The sequence below is a fragment of the Pogona vitticeps genome, chromosome 1, assembly GCF_051106095.1.
Source record: "Pogona vitticeps strain Pit_001003342236 chromosome 1, PviZW2.1, whole genome shotgun sequence".
NCBI lineage: Eukaryota > Metazoa > Chordata > Lepidosauria > Squamata > Agamidae > Pogona > Pogona vitticeps.
The window spans coordinates 102,726,242-102,744,783 of record NC_135783.1 but is presented as its reverse complement, the minus strand read 5'-3'; the positions used below and the strand labels follow the sequence as shown (position 1 = coordinate 102,744,783).

The following is an 18,542-nucleotide window of genomic DNA, read 5'->3' as shown; positions in this document are numbered from 1 at the left end:
TGATTACCTTGGTGTGTTATACACAGTAGGCAGCATATCCAAACTTGTCTGTCCATGTTGTGCAGGAAGGTCTTGCAATTCAGAGCAGTTGCTGGTCTTCAATTTAAACACTGTTGGTCATCATTCCACTTCCAGTAAGCTTAGCTTCATTTTTTATAACGCTAAACTTATGTGAGAGAATTCCCTCTGAGTAGAAATACTTGTGTTGTTCATTCCATTCTTGAAGAGTACCTTTGAAGTCTAAATGAAGCAATTACTTTTTGCTTCCTCTTCCTTGTGTGCAATTCACATTTCCTCATTTTCAACCTACATTAATTACCCGACCTGTTATAGCATTCAAGCAGTTTTTTCCCCTCACTACCAGCTACCTACTGTTTACTAATATTTGTTTTTTTGATAACACCTGAAAGATGGAAATTACTTTAAAATCCTATTTGTAGAAAACAGCCTGAAGTGTTCTAAGCTTTATCAGAGGAGCACGTGAGTTTCTTATTATTTCAGAGGCCTAATCCTGAACAATTAAACTAAGCACAAATGTTATGGCTCGTAACTGACAGGTGGTGCACAAGGACATAAGGGAGAAAATAGTTCTGGACTTCTGAGGCTCTCCTTCCTGTGTGGTCCAAATTCAACATGGTCACAACTGGCATGAGGCTATTAAGATGAGCATTATGTAACAAAAGCTGCAACTCTCCACATCTTGTAGGGCTGCAGCTCCCTTTGCCTTAGCCAATGCAGTCAAAGATGAAGAATGGACTTTCCTTCTTCGTTCATGTCAGAAGCACCACAGTACTATTAATAAATATATCAGATCATTTTTGCCCAATACTGAACAACATCAACAGCATTTGGGGTAGCTGTTATCAAGTCTTGCATGGTGCGTGTTGAAGGGCATAGAGTACACTGGCATAACAGTGAAACTGCCTGTTCTTCTCTGCACTTACACAGAATAGTACCAGTGCAAAAAAATTCATTTTCTTAGGTTCACCTTCTGCCAAATCCATTCTCTACCCCATGAAGTGACTTTCAAGTAACACAGTACTCCATGTGGTTGGGAGCTAGAACTTCCTGGAGTTTCATCCATTTTAAGAGGTGGTTTAATAAAGTTTATACGGACAGAAGAAATCCCAGATAGGGTTGAAATGGAAAGAGACGATGATATTAGTGTAGTTAACACTTATATCTATACGATGGAACCAATTAGAAAGAAGGAGCAAGTACAAAATCCTTATACTTGTGAGACATTGAAAATATGGCGTAAATACATGAGATTATTTGCTCCACCTATATCCCCTTTATGCCCTATACTGGACTATCCAAAATTTAAATCAAGAAAAAAATGTGTACAATTCAAAAATTGGAAAAGAATTGGAATTCATAGAATAAGAGACCTATTTGATGCAGGGAAACCAATAACAAATAGAAAGTTAGAGGACAAAACAAAGGAAATAAAAACTAATTGGCTACAATTAATATAGGTAAGAAATTTGGCAACTCATTTACACCAAAGTTATGGATCTGTGAGACCACTCACGAAACTAGAACAATATAGTATAGAAAAAGATCGAAATAAAAGGAAGGGAATAACTTCAGTAATATATAAACATTTGGATGAGAAAGCATTTCCCAGGGGTATGGGATCTAAAATAACATGGGAAACTAATTTGAATATCAGTATATCAGAGAAAGAATGGATAGATATATGGACTACGTAGCAATATAAATCAATATCAGTCAAAGTGAAAGAAATGGCTTTGAAGGTACTGCACAGATGGTATTGGTACCCCACAAAATTACACAAAATTAATGGAGAAATCTTAGATAGGTGCCGGAGAAACGGCATACTAGAATATATGTGGATCTCTTGCCTCAAAGTGGAAGCATATTGGCGGGAAATAATTAAATGGATAGAAACATTCTATCCTGTGCTACTCCTGTCCTCTGAAGATGCCGGCCACAGAGAATGGCGAAATGTTAGGAAGAACAACCTTCAGAACACGGCCAAAGAGTCCAGAAAACCCCACAACAACCAATAGAAACGTTGTTGAATTAAAAAATAATTACAAATGAAACTTTATTATTATTTTCAATATTTGACAGAAATGAAAAATTATTCAGTAAAGACCTAATTGCACATCTTGGTGCAGCAAGAGCTGAAATTGCATAAAACTGGAGAAATGCTCAAGATCTTTCAGTAAAAAAAAAAAAATGAGAACAGAATCTAGCAAATGGTCCTGATGGAAAAGTGGACCAATCAAATTAAAATATATAGAGGGGAAATAAAACAGGATAAATTTATGAAAACCTGGAAACCATTAACATATGGAATTGGCTTGGGAAAAGAAGAATATGATATGGGAAGTAATTTGGATTGCTAGCATTGTTGTTGTTGTTTAGTCGTTAAGTCGTTTCCGACTCTGTGACCCCATGGACCAGAGTACGCCAGGCCCTCCTGTCTTCCACTGCCTCCTGGAGTTTGGTCAAATTCATGTTGGTAACTTCAGTGACACTGTCCAACCATACTGTCCTCTGTCATTCCCTTTTCCACTTTCCCAACATCAGGGTCTTTTCCAGGGACTCTTCTCTTCTCATGAGATGGCCAAAGTATTGGAGCCTCAGCTTCAGGTTCCGTCCTTCCAGTGAGCACTCAGGGTTGATTTCCTTCAAAATGGATAGGTTTTGCAGTCCAGGGGACTCTCAAGAGTCTCCTTCTGCACCACAATTCAAAAGCAGCAATTCTTCGGCGGTTAGCCTTCTTTATGGTCCAGCTTTCATTTCCATACATCGCCACTGGAAAAACCATAGCTTTGACTATATGGACCTTTGTTGACAAGGTGATGTCTCTGCTTTTGAAGATGCTGTCTAGGTTTGTCATCGCTTTCCTCCCAAGAAGCAGGCGTCTTTTAATTTTGTGGCTGCTGTCACCATCTGCAGTGATCATGGAGCCCAAGAAAGTGAAATCTGTCACTGCCTCCATATCTTCCCCTTCTATTTGCCAGGAGGTGATGGGACCAGTGGCCATGATCTATGTAGTATTTAAAAAAGAATGAATTAATTATGTTAAAATATGAACTAGTGGATGTATAAAGAAAGACAATCTACTGAAAGAATATGTAAGCAATGTGATAGTATTGTACCATAATTCTAACTTGCACTGTCATACTATGGATGTCAATAAAATTTAAATAAAAAGAAAAAAATTAAGAGGTGGTTTCTTTCTTTCCACATTATAGCTCTGGCATTCTCTGCTATTCCTTTGATATTCACAGATATTCTGAAAAAGCTCTTTTCTGAATTTAATCTGGAAGGGGTAGGATAGTAGCCAAACAGGAGATGCACATTTAATGTAGCTGCTTTCTGCCTTTCACTATGAGCTGCTTCATCTCTCCATATGTCACCGGGCTCAATGCCTGCTATGTAATTGATTTTATCAGTATTGATTGGCTTCAGGCAATGGGTCTACCTGTCTTGCATGGGATGAACTATATGACACTGGGATAGTGTATCCATCTGCCAGGACCAAAGCTGTAGTTCTTGGTGTTTGTGGTGAATACTGATAGAAGCACCTACAAGGCAGCTCAGCAACGTCCTTGGTTTAATGTATGCCCACTTTATAAAAAAGCAAGAGGATGTTATATGACTAAGCTAGTGTCATGAAAATGCTACAGAATCTAACAGGTTCATAAGACCTGTGTGTCTCATACCAGTATGTGCAGCCTTCAACACGGTTTGGGTTGCCACCTAGAGTGGCTCCATCACTAGGGAGTGCACCTGGATTTGGAAACAACAGTCGGGGGCTTCTGATGCTGTGGCAGAGGATTTTGGCTTGAAAGTAAAAATGACAAGAAATACACCTGCCGCCATCTTGTATTATTGAGTAAGTAGCAACATCATCCCACAAAGCACTACCCACTAGTTACAGGCAACTACTCATGACTTATGATGTTAAACAGCAGACTGAACATAATTTCACCTGCTCCTTGCTTGTTCCCAAATACAGTTTTTAACAGGCATTAGTGACGCATGCCACCAATCCACTTGATTCACACGTTACTCCAGTTTATCGGTAGCTTTACTTGATATGTTGCTTCCGCGCATTGTTAATATGGACTTGTTTCTCCTACATGTCGCTGCAACATTTCAAAGGACAGATAAACTTTAACTAGTTTCACTAGTTTCTCTGCTGGATGCGACTAGATTTCTTTTCATGAAACATTTACAAGTGCCTTATGCAATGTACTCATCATTGTCAGCTGGTGGCTTGGATGGCCAAGTCAATACATGGTGATGATGAATTTAATGAGTTTGTTTCCTGCGAGGGGAAAAAACTGAGTTCCCAGCAATTAAATTTAGTGATCTATATGCTAAGGAAATTTGTGCATAACATATCCATCAGATGAAAGCAACTGCAGACCACACTCATCAAATGCTATGTGTCACCCATGAAAAGTCATTCTGTGGGAAGCTACAAGTCTTACTTACCTGAGGTTTTGTAAAAGCATCTTTGTTACAAAGCAACTGCACATATTTACATTTTAGGATTAAATGAATGAAGTTTTAGCTATAAACCTAAAATGTAAGGAGTGAATGGAATAAATGCAGATTTGCAAATATACATCTTAAAAGGGTGGCTCTGTTCTATACTGAATGCATATGTGGTGGAAAGCCCAGATTTGCTTCTGCATTATCTGTGAAATGGCCTGTTTTAAACTGCTGTAATGACTGAGATCTTCTTCCATAAATTATGCAATGTAATTTACAGAAGCAGGATTTCAGCTGATGGGCAAAATCCTGTTGCATAACTTTGCACAGGTGTAAGCCAGATTGGGTGCCCAAACCATTTTTTTCTTTCTCTCTCAAACCCCCCCCCCCCCAGTTTCAGGTTTCAAATCCCCCTAGCAACCTGAAAGGGTGGTGTGGTGGCAGGGATAGAAAACCTTCCATGAGTTTAAATTAAATGCTTCTGAGACCTGATCAGGATGGTGCTGGTGCAAAGTTACACCAACCAGATTTTTACCTTGCCTAAGGTTTCATGGTACAGGGCAAGATGCAAATATTCTAAATAAAAAAGATTAGCATTGAGTATTATAGAAACAGGACGGAACATATATTGTTCTTTCACAAGTTTCTCATTGAGTAGGTAGTCACTTTCCATTCATAGGCTAGGCATGATTTTTGACAGGAAAGAAATACTCTTTCCTCTCATAGAAAAGAAATATAAACTATAAGGAGCATGAAAGAAGCCTAGTATTTGCTTTAGGATATGAATTATTTCAAAGCAAAGCAAAGTTACATTTTGACAATCAGATGTTACCAGAGGGAAAGTGGGGGAGGGTTGAAAACCAAAAGAAATGTCAAATAAAATAGGTGTGAGGTCTACACAATAGAGTCATCCATGTATTTTGCACCACTACATCAGGGTCACAGAAGGTGTTTTATTAGCACAGTCAACAATAATAATGTGATTTTTATTAGTAGGAAAAGAGTGAGAGACTACTAATTATTTTTCAGCCTGAGGGGCATTTTCCCCTCTGAAATGACTGTTAATTTGATCATTGTTGTGCAGTTCACAGATTTACATGAACTTACTTCAGTGTGACACATGGTTAAGAACCAGGCTATATGACTGTTTCTTTATTAATGGCTCTTGGCGAATGCATTAAAAAGTGCTAACTGTGTGGGCGTAAGGGTTGATATTGATAGTATTGCGAAGGTCGAATCCTTTTGGAAGGAGCTAGCCTGGAGCCTTTTCTGTGTGATATTTTCTTTTTTTCATGCAATGGGATGTTAAGAATGAAAGAAAATCCCAAGGAAATAAGAAAGGTTGTTTCAGGTCCTACCAAAGAGGTTGCGGTAGGAAATATATAGTCTCATTCCTGCTTCTGAGCTGAGCCTCAGCAGACTTTGAAGAGCTAATGGTCCCCAAGTAAGATTTTATGCAGGAAGTACTTGCCAAAGTTGTTTATTTGCTGGTGTGTGCATGTTTATGTTAATGCTAATATAGATATATATGAAAACATAACTGGCTAGATAGCTTAGTGGTTTAGATATTTGTCTGCTGAGTCAGAGGTTGGGAGCTCAATTCCCCAATGTGTCTCCTAGGAGAAAAGCCAACTTTTGTGGCGAGCTGCACAATCCCGGGATTCCGCTAAAAGAAAGGAATGATAAACCGCTTCTGAATATATATATATAGAGAGATTTATAATTAGGGAATTCCTCTTAAATTAGATGGAAAAATCTGACAATGTGTCCTAGTGTTCCATTTAAATGTGTTCTTATATCTGCTTCATCCTCTTGTGATCATCTGTGCACATTCTTTATCCCTTTATGTACAGGATATCTGTGAGAGGGCAAAGGAATAAGACAGGGGAATCCAAATTTGTCTCTTGCCTGCTTATGCTATATTGCCTCCCAGACATTTGTTGCTCTTTCTTTCTTTGCCCTTTATCCCCTTTTTCTTTTCTTTTAATTCTTCCTTTTGAACATCTAATAAGGAGCAACTGATGATTCAACATCTGATTAGCATGGGTAATGGTCCCCTGTCCTCCCAAAACTGAGGTGAACATCTGAGAAAAGACAAACTAAAATAGCTTGAAGAGTGAAAGCTAAAACGAAGACAAATAAAGACATCAGTGAGAGACACACGGTCAGCTGGTTTGAAATGGGAAAGCTTAGAGCAGTTCTCATCAACTGGCAATAGAGATTCTAGGGTCTGGGTAAGGCTTGTGGTTTGTATGTTAGATGCTTCCAGCTTGAATCAACTGTTTTCCAAATATGGGTGCCTGCATTGTGGCAGCCTGCCACCTGGAATACTGAACTTATTTTATCATTTATACACACAGAAAAGCCTACAGAAATTATATTTACAAACGTCTACACAGTTCTTCATGTACACCCAGAAAAGGTCTTGTAGACACCCCCATTGGCAGAACATCTGGGTTACTGCTAGAATTGCAAATAAACCTGTCACTAGAAAGGAAACTTCCTTAAGTGCTGATTGCATGTGAATGTCACAGCAGGAACTTTTGTTATGTCCTATAATTTACTAGTTAGCTTGCTTTGTTTTGTGACTGGTCTTTAAACAAGTTTCTAAGATATGACATTTATTTATTAATTTAAAATATTTCTGTCCCACCATTCTCCACTAAAGGACCCAAGGTGGTTGAAAGACTGCCTCAGCTATATGTTCTGAACATTAAAATGATTGCCTCTCTAAAGATGGACAATATGAAAGGTATAGTTTTGCCCTCAATGTACGCTGTACAAATGGAGTAGCAATGTGACATAATCTTCCAGAAAAAGTAGTATCTTGCTCACCGTTAGGCAACTGCAATGAACTAGACCTCCCACAAAGAGGGAAGCACTAGGCCAATTTCTTTTTTTGACAGGACACAGGCCCTGGGCAGCATGGAAGATAGGCTACTGTTTCAGATGAGTGAAATGTAGGTGTCTGTTGCTGTGTATCTGTGGGCAGGAATACCTAGAATTCTGACTGGGGAATTCTTGGAGAATTCTGGGAGTTGGAGATGAAAAACAACAATAGCAGACCCCTAACTGGTATAGCTATTAGAGATGGGCACAAATCAGAAAAACTGTAATTTGTTTTGATTCATGGTGTGTTAAGGTTAATAAATCATGAACTACAAAATTATGATTTTTTGTGATGATTCAATCCATCAATTCTTTTTTTAAAATTTAAAACCCTATAAAACACCCCTCCAAGCACCTGGAGATACCAACTTTGCAAAAAAAGTGCTTCCGCTGACTTTCCTCTACAAGTCCTGAAAGTCTAGGTTTTGGATGTTCAAGTTATACATACACAAGGAGGACCCTCCCCCCCCGAAAGTCCCCCCCCCCCGGCACCTAAAGACACCAAAATCAGAGATAAATTTCTATTGATCCTCCCTACAATACCTTCAAGTTTGGTGAAGATTGGGTTTCAGACGTCCAAGCTGTATACCCACAAAATGGGTCCTCCCAGGAAAGTGACCTTTAACAGCTGACTTGGGGAAACCGAATGTTCTGCGAACTTGAAGGGATTCTAGAGGACAGTCATGGGAAGCCTCTCTGTGACTCTGGTGTCTCTAGGTGCCTAGGGTGAACTTTCTTGGGGGGGCCCTTATGTTTTGAGTGAAATGATTAATCATCATCATTGCTTGGTGTTTAATTTATTTTATTTTTACTTCTGTATTTTGGGAGTTTGGGTGGTGTTAAGGATAAAAAGAGCTGCTAGTCTTTTCGACATGTGGCCTCTGCATTATACGTGCAAGAGGGTTTTAAGTGCTTATTTGAGCTTTTCAGTTTACAGATTCTGACAAAATCTCTCTACATTAGTCAAAGCATGAAAACACAAGATTTGGCTGGAAGCAAGTAATTTGATTGTATATATGATTTTGCATACAATACATGTTTCTTTTTTGCTATACAATTAAATTATCTTAATGTCATGCCATGTTTTTCCAAGCTCTGGAATCTGCTGCATGTTATATTCTTATGGGGCACCAGTCTTTTGAGTACTGTACTTAGAGACTTTAAAGGTCTTAATCTGGCCCTGGTGCTCTCCATCCTGGATTCCTGCTTTTCTGCCTCCAGTGCCTCCATCTTTCATTTTTTGCCTTTTTTGCCTTTTTATCTTTTTGTCCTTTCTTCTTTGGAGATTTTTTTTGCCTGTCTACTGCTATCTGCTGGACTCAAAGAAAAGAAAAGAAGGCATCAGACAATAAAGGGGGAAGAATCTCCCCATGGTCTAATAGTTGGGGGGGGGCTTTAATTGCATTTTTGTCTTTATTTGCATATTGCTTTCCCTGGGTTTTATGGGAGAGAGTGTTGTGTGTGCATGTAAATTTATTTTGCTACCTTTATCCTTTGTGCCTTCAGTCTTTCATCACCTTGGGTCCTTTTGGGGAGAAAGGTAGGGCAGAAATATTTTTAAATGGTATGTTTATATTAAATATAATAAAAGGAAGGACTAATATATTATTTTGGAGTCTACCCATGAGAAGCTGGTGTAGAGCCTGAGGAAGGTGAATTATCATCAAAAGCTTGCTCTTTTTTTGTTTTATTTTCTTAATGGTCTGTTAAAGGTATCACCTATTCCTGCATTTGTATGGGACACACACACACACACACACACACAGAGAGAGAGAGAGAGAGAGAGAGAGAGAGAGAGAGAGAGAGAGAGGTAACCCCCAAAAGAACCCAACATGAAATAAAAGTGAATTTCTTTTACTGTGCACATCCCTACCTTTGACTAAGATTCAGCTGGCTTTTTGAGAGGCATTTTGACCAGAGCTTCTAAGCACAGAGCATTAGAGTCCAAGTTCTCTGGATATGTCTATACTACATGGTTATAGCAGCTTGAGATCACTTTAACTGTTGTTTCTCCATCCTACGGAAATATGAGATTTGGAGTTTGCTGAGGTGGTTAAAATAATCTGCAGTAGTTTAGAGGAATTAACTGGAACTCTGAAACAGAGAATTCTAAGTAGCTCACTAAACCACATCCCAGAATCCAGAAGGATAGAATCATGAAAAAGTGGTATCATAATGACTTATCTGTGCAGCATAGATTCTCTCTCTCTCTCTCTCTCTCTCTCTCTCTCTCTCTCTCTCTCTCTCTCTCAAACACACACACACACACACACACACACACACCCTATGTATAGGCATGGGCCAAAAGGCCCTGCCTTCCCCTCCTCCAAGGGCCTGTTCCCAGGAAAGATTTGTGGGTCTACTTTATTTCCAGGTGAGTTGGGGACATGGAACAACTTACTTGCATCCTTAGCTTACCACCATGATTACAACCCTACACACTTCTTGGCTCAAAGCTTAAATAGGGGTTTGATCTAGTATATCTACAGATGGAGCAATAGCTAGACAGACAGACAAAGCACTTAGAGCACCGTTTCCTCCAGACTTTAGACTCACTGAGAAAAAAGTCAGCTGCTTAGCCTTGAGAGGCAATTGAATCACAGGAATGGTGTGGATGTTCTATGTTCCCTAGAAGACTACCCATAATAATACCTGCCCTTACTATTTGGATAAAGCAAAAAGATCTTCAAGGATAAATGCTAAACTACTTTTGTCACAGGGGTAAAACAGTATATTCTGCTAGACGTACTCGTGGTGCATACTGCAGATTACTGTACAATGGACCAATGAGCTTCAGCAAAGAGATCTGTGGAGTAGGTCAAAATTGTCAATGAGCTTCATAATTAAGCCTTATATCCTATGCAGGTGGATATGTCCCAGTAGTGAAGCAACAGGAACTGAGGGCATGTCTTGAATGTCTGTCTAGCATTTGAGTACAGCAAGTGGGGTGAAGTCATGACCAAAAGTGAGCTAGTGAACAACTGAGAAAGAATGACAACTAAGGCTGTATTTTTTTTCCACAGTCATCACAGGCTTCATGATTTACCTTTGAATGTGACACAGCTAGTTCTCTACATTAATAAATATTTTATGTTTAATCATAAAGTATCTACATTTTGGACATTGTGATGTGAAATATGTCAAAACTTTAGCATAAAATATTAATTTTTTTGTCGTGAGGAGAAAAAAAAATAGCCTTAGGAATTGTAACTCTTTATCAGGCTGTGAGGCTTGCAAAAACCTGCCCCAACCTGTAAGAGATGTCGAAGGGTGAGTTCTAATAGTTCAGGGCAAAATGTGTGTGTTTTTCTCCACTCAAACTCATCACAACATTTTACTGAGAATCATAATGGACGTACTGTCATTACATTCGTTATGCCAATAGGGACGGACGCCACAGGCCCCTGGTAGGTAGAGAGAGAGCAAACATGTGAGAGACTCATCAGAAATGTAACAGTAATTGCAGAAACTGCCACAAAGTAAATCCACAGAGTATACAAGCCACACATATAGGAGATGTATGCAGTAGTGTACTCACAAATTCTGAAGTGCAGGGTCCTCCGTGAGTCTCTCTGTCTTTCTCTCTTCCCCACCTTTCCATGTCTCCACCTCCTTCCTTCCTGAGCACATGTGTGCACACATATTAGATAATCACCTGGCAGATATGCTTTGATTGCATTCCTGCATTGAGCAGGGGGTTGGACTTGATGGCCTTGTAGACCCCTTCCAACTTCACTTCTCTATGATTCTATGATTCACACACTTTTCTGCAACTACTTTGGATGTGGGAAGGAAGTAATTTATGAGGAAGGAAGAGAGAAACTGCCATTCAGAGACACCCCCACCCTCACACGCCTCCGTTTCTGGATTTTAGTTGACACCTTGTGCCTGTATGCAGACAAAGATTGAGGAACAGAAAATCAAACAGCAGCCAAGCCTCCCTCATCAGACAAACAAACAAGCAAGCCAGCTCCCCACCTTGGACACCACATGAGGCGGGACAATATTCCTCCCCTACGCAAAGGCATGACTACTGGTCATATTACAGTATACATGCCTGTGAAACATATCACACACATACTTTCATGTGGTTATATATCTTGAGAGATGTCAGAGTAAATGAAGAAAATGTACAGAATAAGCCTGCATGACAAGAATACTGAAACTAAACAAATGGCAGTACAGAGAACATTGTCAGGTTCAGTTTCTTGGGCTATGGTCTGTGTTTCCAGGAGGAAATACCCTTGGCAAAAGATGTTGCATCACACAGAGACTTGAGAAGAATGCATTTTCTAGGAATCATGATCAGGAGAGGTTTACATTTGACCATGTTGGAAGGAGAGACAACAATCTAGACTAAAGGCCAGAAGGACATCAAGCACTATGGTCAAGAGTGTCAGTGTTGCAGCAGAAAATGAGACTGTAGCATAGAAACCTACCAATGGGGTTGCTGTAAAATAGTATAAGAAGCCATGTAGAAGCAATGAGTCATGGTTTCAAATCTCTTGCACCAATGCACACAAATGTGAAGCAAACAAGATGAATTTGAACCCCTAACACAGGAAGGCAATTAGGAATAATATTATACATAAAGATAATGTACACCTGTGAGGAAATTGATGACTTGCAACCTGAAAGGCTAGTTGAAAGTATCTGAGTAACAACCAAACAAATTGACAATGATGCCATTACGTGTGTATGTGTGTGTCTGTCACATACGTCCAAATCAAACTAAATGCTTAGATGATTCCTTTCTACAGGAGATTACCAAGCATTTAAAGGGGACTGATATAGAAGTAATGGGTAACTTCAGTTACTTGGATATCTGTTGAAAGTCCCAACCTTCCAGAAGGCAGAAGAAGCAACAAGGGAACCAGCTATTTTGGTTTTGGTCCTTACCAACAGGAAAGAATTGGCTAGTGAGGTGGAAATAATGAGACTTTTGGAGAGAACTGACCACACTCTCTTGGGATTCTCTATATTGAGCAAATGGAAAGCCAGCAGTGGTATAACACACATTGTGAAATTTGAGAAGGCTAATTTCAACAAAGAAATACTGACTGAGGTCCATACTTAGAGATAAAGAAGAAAAGGAATTCACAATGAACAGGAGTTTTTTAAGGACTGAGATGCTGAAAGAACAATGACAATTATTATGACAGAGAAAAGGAGGAGACATCTAAAGAAACCAGAGTGGCTGAGAATTTTCAAATGAGCTGAGATTAAAAGGGACATACATAGGAAACTGAAGGAAGAACAAGTCACCAAGGAAAAGTAGAAGCAAGTAGTCAGTATTTTCAGGGAGAAGATCATGAGGGCTAAAGGTCAGAATAAGCTCAAACTTTCAGGGTAGGCTGAAAATAACAAAACAGGTTGTACCTCGCAGGGATTCATTAAGCTGTACTGTACTGTAGAAAAAAAGTGTCCTTCTCCAGTCCAGGGGATCTTGAAAAAAAATATATATATAATGCTGAGGAATGTTGTGTGGGATCTGGGATTTCTGAACATTCTGAAAAGTTGAGAGGAAAGAGCAGGCTGGCAAGGACTAGAAGGAGAGAAAAGAAATGGTATTTTGGTAGAGCTACAAAAACAAACATTGATGTGGGGATATTATCTGTGTAGCTATATGAAACTTCCCAGAGTATGTGGATATCCATTCCAATATTGGTTACTTTAGACCCATACTGTAGTTATTAGAGATGGACACAAATTAAAATATGAATTACCAAATTCATTCAAAAATTGCTAATTTGCCAATTTGTATTCGTATGAATCAATGGCCCAACAAATAATGAATCAATGAATTTTAGCAATTTTCAATTAATTGATTTGTTTGGCTATAAAATGATCTCCAAGGCACCTACAGACATCAAAACTGCAGGGAAGCTTCATCTAACTCTCCTCTATAATCCCTTTAAGTTCAGTGAAGATTGGGCTTTAGATATCTGAGTTATACTTTTTAGTTTTTAATGGTTCATACTCTACTGCCCATCAGACCCAGGCAGTTTGACCAATGGCAAAGGGGTCAGTAGTTCATTAAAATCTAGAAGGTCTCAGATTTCTACTCATGTTGTTTTGTTTCAGTGTGTCTAACAAAAACAATGGAAAAACAAAATGGATTGTGGCACCTTAAAGACTAACAGATTTATTTAAGTATAAAGTTCTGTGGATTATATGTCTATATAAAGATTTATCTGTGCAGTTTCCAAATATGGTACAATAAGAATATAAAACATCTTAAACTATTATGAATTTGTTTTAAAGTCACACCTGTGCCATGCAAGATTTAAGTGTGGAATTTCAGGTACAAATATATAGGTAAAGGTAAAGGTAAAGGTTCCCCTTGACAATTTTTGTCCAGTCGTGTTCGACTCTAGGGGCGGTGCTCATCCCCGTTTCCAAGCCATAGAGCCAGCGTTTGTCCGAAGACAATCTTCCGTGGTCACATGGCCAGTGCGACTTAGACACAGAACGCTGTTACCTTCCCACCGAGGTGGTCCCTATTTATCTACTCGCATTTGCATGCTTTCGAACCGCTAGGTTGGCGGGAGCTGGGACAAGCGACAGGAGCTCACTCGTCGCGTGGATTCGATCTTATGACTGCTGGTCTTCTGACCCTGCAGCACAGGCTTCTGCGGTTTAGCCCACAGCGCCACCACGTCCCTCACAAATACATATGAATTCCCTTTTTATATGATTTTTTCCCCCTGTATGTTCAAGATTGGACTCGATAACTCCTGTGGTCTCTTCCACCTCTGTAATCCTGTGATTCTATGATTCCTAAACTTTTCAGTTAGTTTTCCTTGGAAAGGTTTGTTCTCTCTTGTATTTACAGTGTCTACCTTGTACGTACAACATGACTAAGAACTTCCTAAGGACTCATAAGGCAATTTCAGTCTATAAGTTAAAAAAAATTATAGAAGCAGTAGACAATGTTGTGGGCTGCCCCATATAAAAATGAAATGAAATGAAAAGGGGGAAACTTGGTGACATGACATGTTTATGTGAAGGGGTTGTAAACATGAATGTCTCCAATTCAAATCTTAACTCAGTCGTTACTTCATGTGGCCAAGCCACATGAGGTAAGTTAGGTTGTAGGGAGAACTTAATCAATTGATCTCGATTCAGTGTCATTTTACTACATATGAAGCAAAAGCAAAAGCAAAATAAAAATTAAAGAAGACAAAAACCTTGTGGCAACTTAAGGACTAACTGCAATATTTTTATGTGAGCTTTTGAGGAAAAGTCTATTTCCTCAGACGAATATAGCAATTTGTTTTTAAGGTGTCACAACATTTTTGCTTTCTTTTTTAAAAATATGTTTTGTTTTTGCCTGATATGCTAGCACAAACTAACTCTTCTTAAAAAATACTACATGTTTCCTAAAATTCCCATTTGTTAGTAAAGGTAAAGGTTCCCCTTGACATTTAGTTCAGTCGTGTCCGACTCTAGGGCGTGGTGCTCATCCACGTCTCCAAGCCGTAGAGCCAGCATTTGACCGTAGATAGTTTCCATGGTCACGTGGCCAGTGTGACTAGAAATGGAACACTGCTACCTTCCCGACATGGTGGTACCTATTTATCTACTGACATTTACATGCTTTTGAACTGCTAGGTTGGCAGGAGCTGGGACAAGTGACGGGAGATCCCTCCATCATGTGGATTCAATCTTACAACTGCTGGTCTTCTGACCTTGCAGCACAGAGGCTACTGCGATTTAATTTGATTTAAAAATCAATTTAAAACACTGATGTTTCGGCAGGCCTTCCCTTCAGCTATTCCCTGATCTTTCCTCTTTCTCCTCTCCCTTGGTCTTTGTCCCTTTTCGTCTAAGTTTTCCCCATATTTAAAATTGTCTTAATTTTATTGTAATTGCACTTGTTGTAAGCCGCCTAGAGTGGCCTTAAGTGTCTAGATAGGCGGGATATAAATAAAATAAATAAATAAAATAAAATAAAATAATCCTCAGCGCCATCATGTCCCCTTTTGTTAGTTCTATATTAATCTTAATTTTTTTAAAAAAAGGAATCCACACATATTGTTTGAAATTCTCTTACGGATACAAGTCACTTTTGAAAACAAATTGCTGTAAATTCATACATTTCTGTAAAGATTCTCTTTTGCACGCTGAGTCATGCAACCCAGTATGCGGCAGATAAGTTTTATGGAGGTTTATTAACTTATGACAATCTGCTTCCAAACATTATGCTGTTTGCATAACTGTACAACAGGATTTCAGCCATTGTGCTTTCCGTTTTGACTTTTTCTGGCAGGCATGAGGAAAAATGGATAATTCCTTTAGCAGATAATGTGCAATAGTTGATTGTCTATTTCTGAGACTATAATATCTAGCCACTACTTGTGAAACACAGATGTTTCTCTTTAGACAGAAGATGTGGAGACAGACAGAAGCAATTCTCACAATTTATGCTGTTGAAATTGAGAAATTGGTCATTGTTTGAATTTATTCCTTTTACCTTCCCTAGATATAAATTCAAGCAGGCATGGCATCTAGGAAAGTCTGCTCCAACTGTCTATTTCTTCCCTCACATCATCTTAAATTGGTGGCTAATCTGGACTTTCTGGCATTCATGCTATTAGTTCCACACTTCCCTTTTGCTTTACATCCAGCCAAGATTAAGAATGTATCTCAGACTACACTGTACAGTTGCACCAATCTGCTTCTCTTTAATTCCCACGGTTCCATCCTACTGAATCCTAAGGTTTTTTTGTTTGATGAAATGCTTCTCTGAATTGTCACACAATTCCAAAGGGGCAAAATCCAAAGAAACAAAACAAAACAAAAACAGGTGACACCTTCAAGACTATTATATTTTGATATGAGCTTTCGTGGACACATCCACTTCATCAGCCATATGGAAATAGAATGAAAAGTTGAATGAAATATCATTTTCATACTAAATATTGATTGGCTCTTGGACGTACAGTATGTTACATTTACATGCAGTGATTTATATCTTCTGTTGTTTTAGTGCTCTGCTGTAAAAATTCCTCAGAAGAAAGAAACCAGACACAAAGCCTGGCCAAAGGTGGGAGGAAGTGAGTAGGTGGGGGATTGAATATTGGGGCTACATTTTATTGAATGGTCCACTTCTACGTTACTGTTAGAGGCAGGAGCTTGAAAGTGCCCCTGAATTCAGTGGGCCTTGCTCCCAGATACATGTGCATAGAGTTGTGTCCTTTGCTTTTTTTCTCTCTCTCTAACACAACAGGACTTTGTTCTCTAAGTGTCAGGGATCTTCCATTGTCTTGCCATGGACACCATGGAAAGTCCCTGCCACCACTTCTGTCAAGCATTTCTTTTCTGTGATGGGAGAGAGGGAGTCAACACAGAAGAGGCCCAGGCAGCTTCACCCCTCATGCCCATTTACTTTTGTTTCGATTGTTAGCACAAATCCCGAAGGTGCGCAAAACAAGTCATTCTGAAGGACTATTCAGGCCCTAAACTTTAGGATCTAGGGAACCAATTATCTTCTCTTTAATTATTAAACTAATGGGATTACAGACCAAAAATAAAGTGTGGGGGTGGGAGGGTCTTCTTCAGAGAGGAAAGTATCCAGTCACTCATAGTTCAGGTTAGCAAAAGAAGGGGTTAGACCAGTTTGTCTCCCCCCACTCTGGGCTTCCAGAGAAGGATGACTCTGCAAAAATCACATATCTGCCTGTTTAAAAATGCCAGTATTATAAGTGGAATGCAATTCAGAAATGTCCCAGAATAAAACTCTGGTTGCAACCAATGCCTTTTATATGCTTTACATGTTTTTGCAGAAGTGTTCCCTATTTTAAATGTGCATGTCTTTGAAAACCATAGTGAACGCTTAAAATCTTGAGTCATCATGATCAGCTGGAAATTAAGAAGGGTTTTCAAATGCGACAGTGAAAGTTTTTAAGAGATGTTTATATCCCCATATTTTTATTGAACTATATGATACAAAGAAAAAAAATGAAGACCAGCTTTTCTAAACTCTATGTACAGAGCTTTACCAGGCAGAGTAACTATGAGTAAGCATATCTGCTCATACCTAAATTCCATTACAGTATATTAAATGAAGCTTACTCTTTAGTAAGTGTTACAGCCCTGGTAATCCAGGTTTTCAAAAATGATGTGGAAAAAACATACTCAAATATTTCAGTTTTGATTTCTCTCATTTTTCTAACCAATCGTTTGTTCTTCCTGTTCCTGTATTTGACAACTTCAGATTTTTCACAAATGCTGACATATTTTCATGCACATTTCTTCAAATATGCATATTTTCAGTGCACATCTACCGAACACATTCACTTCTGTATGTATTTTCACTGTATGCATTTTGATTATATAGTTCTTTCTTGAACTCCAGTCCCCATCATTCCCAAACTGCAATTGTAACCTAATGTGTTCTGGGTGGCACCTCAATGCTCCTGTGACTTTATCAGCATTTTTGAACTGCTTTTTAAAATATTCCCATGTGACTATTTTAAGTATGTGTCCACAGAGCCTCATAATTCCATGATTTCCTCAAGATTTCCATTCAGAGAAGTGTGTGGGACTCTTAGTCTAGAATCCTACACATACTTACCAGGGGAGTGGGCTAGTAAGGTTTGGTGAATTCAGTGGGCCTTACATCAGAATAGATATGTAAGATGACACTGGTCCCAGACCGTTGGAGAAACCTCAGATATGAACATCCACCAGTATTTTAAAATGGATACAGTGAGGTATATGTGTGTGTGAGGGAGTCCCTTTTTATGCTTCCAGACAAACAAATCCTAGAGATATCAATCTAAGGGCATTGTGCAGCTATTCCATCTTTATTCTTTAGCTGATTTCCTATTGTGACATAAAAGATGGAAGCAGCAGGGTGCAAACATAAGATGGAAGGTGTGTGGATGTCCCTCAAAATTCAGGAATAAGGCAGGACAACATCAGTCATCAGGAAGCATCCTTGCCATGCAACTTCTTATTTGGAGCAATCTTGATCAATTTGGAGGGGCTGTACAATATAGCAAACTTATAAAGTAGTTTGAGAACAGTACCATGTGCACATTGAAAACTCCAGAACAGCTTGCTGATCACTGTGCAGGTGATACAGACTAAGGTAACTGCTGCATTTGAAGCAGAGGTAATATTAAATAGATCCACTGGCAATGCCTCCCATTCCCCTTTAGAGG

At 39.0% G+C, this 18,542-nt stretch overlaps 2 long non-coding RNA genes across 4 annotated transcripts in view; one reads left to right on the top strand and one right to left on the bottom strand.

The window, feature by feature from the left end:
• LOC110072891 (uncharacterized) overlaps positions 1–18,542 on the top strand; it is a 601,139-nt gene that overhangs the window by 530,284 nt on the left and 52,313 nt on the right. The window lies entirely within an intron of this gene.
• LOC144584341 (uncharacterized) lies at positions 1,650–17,115 on the bottom strand. The gene is made up of 2 exons (XR_013538530.1): positions 10,910–17,115; positions 1,650–3,025 (listed from the first exon to the last, which is right to left on the bottom strand). It is a non-coding gene; the product is annotated as an uncharacterized LOC144584341 (long non-coding RNA).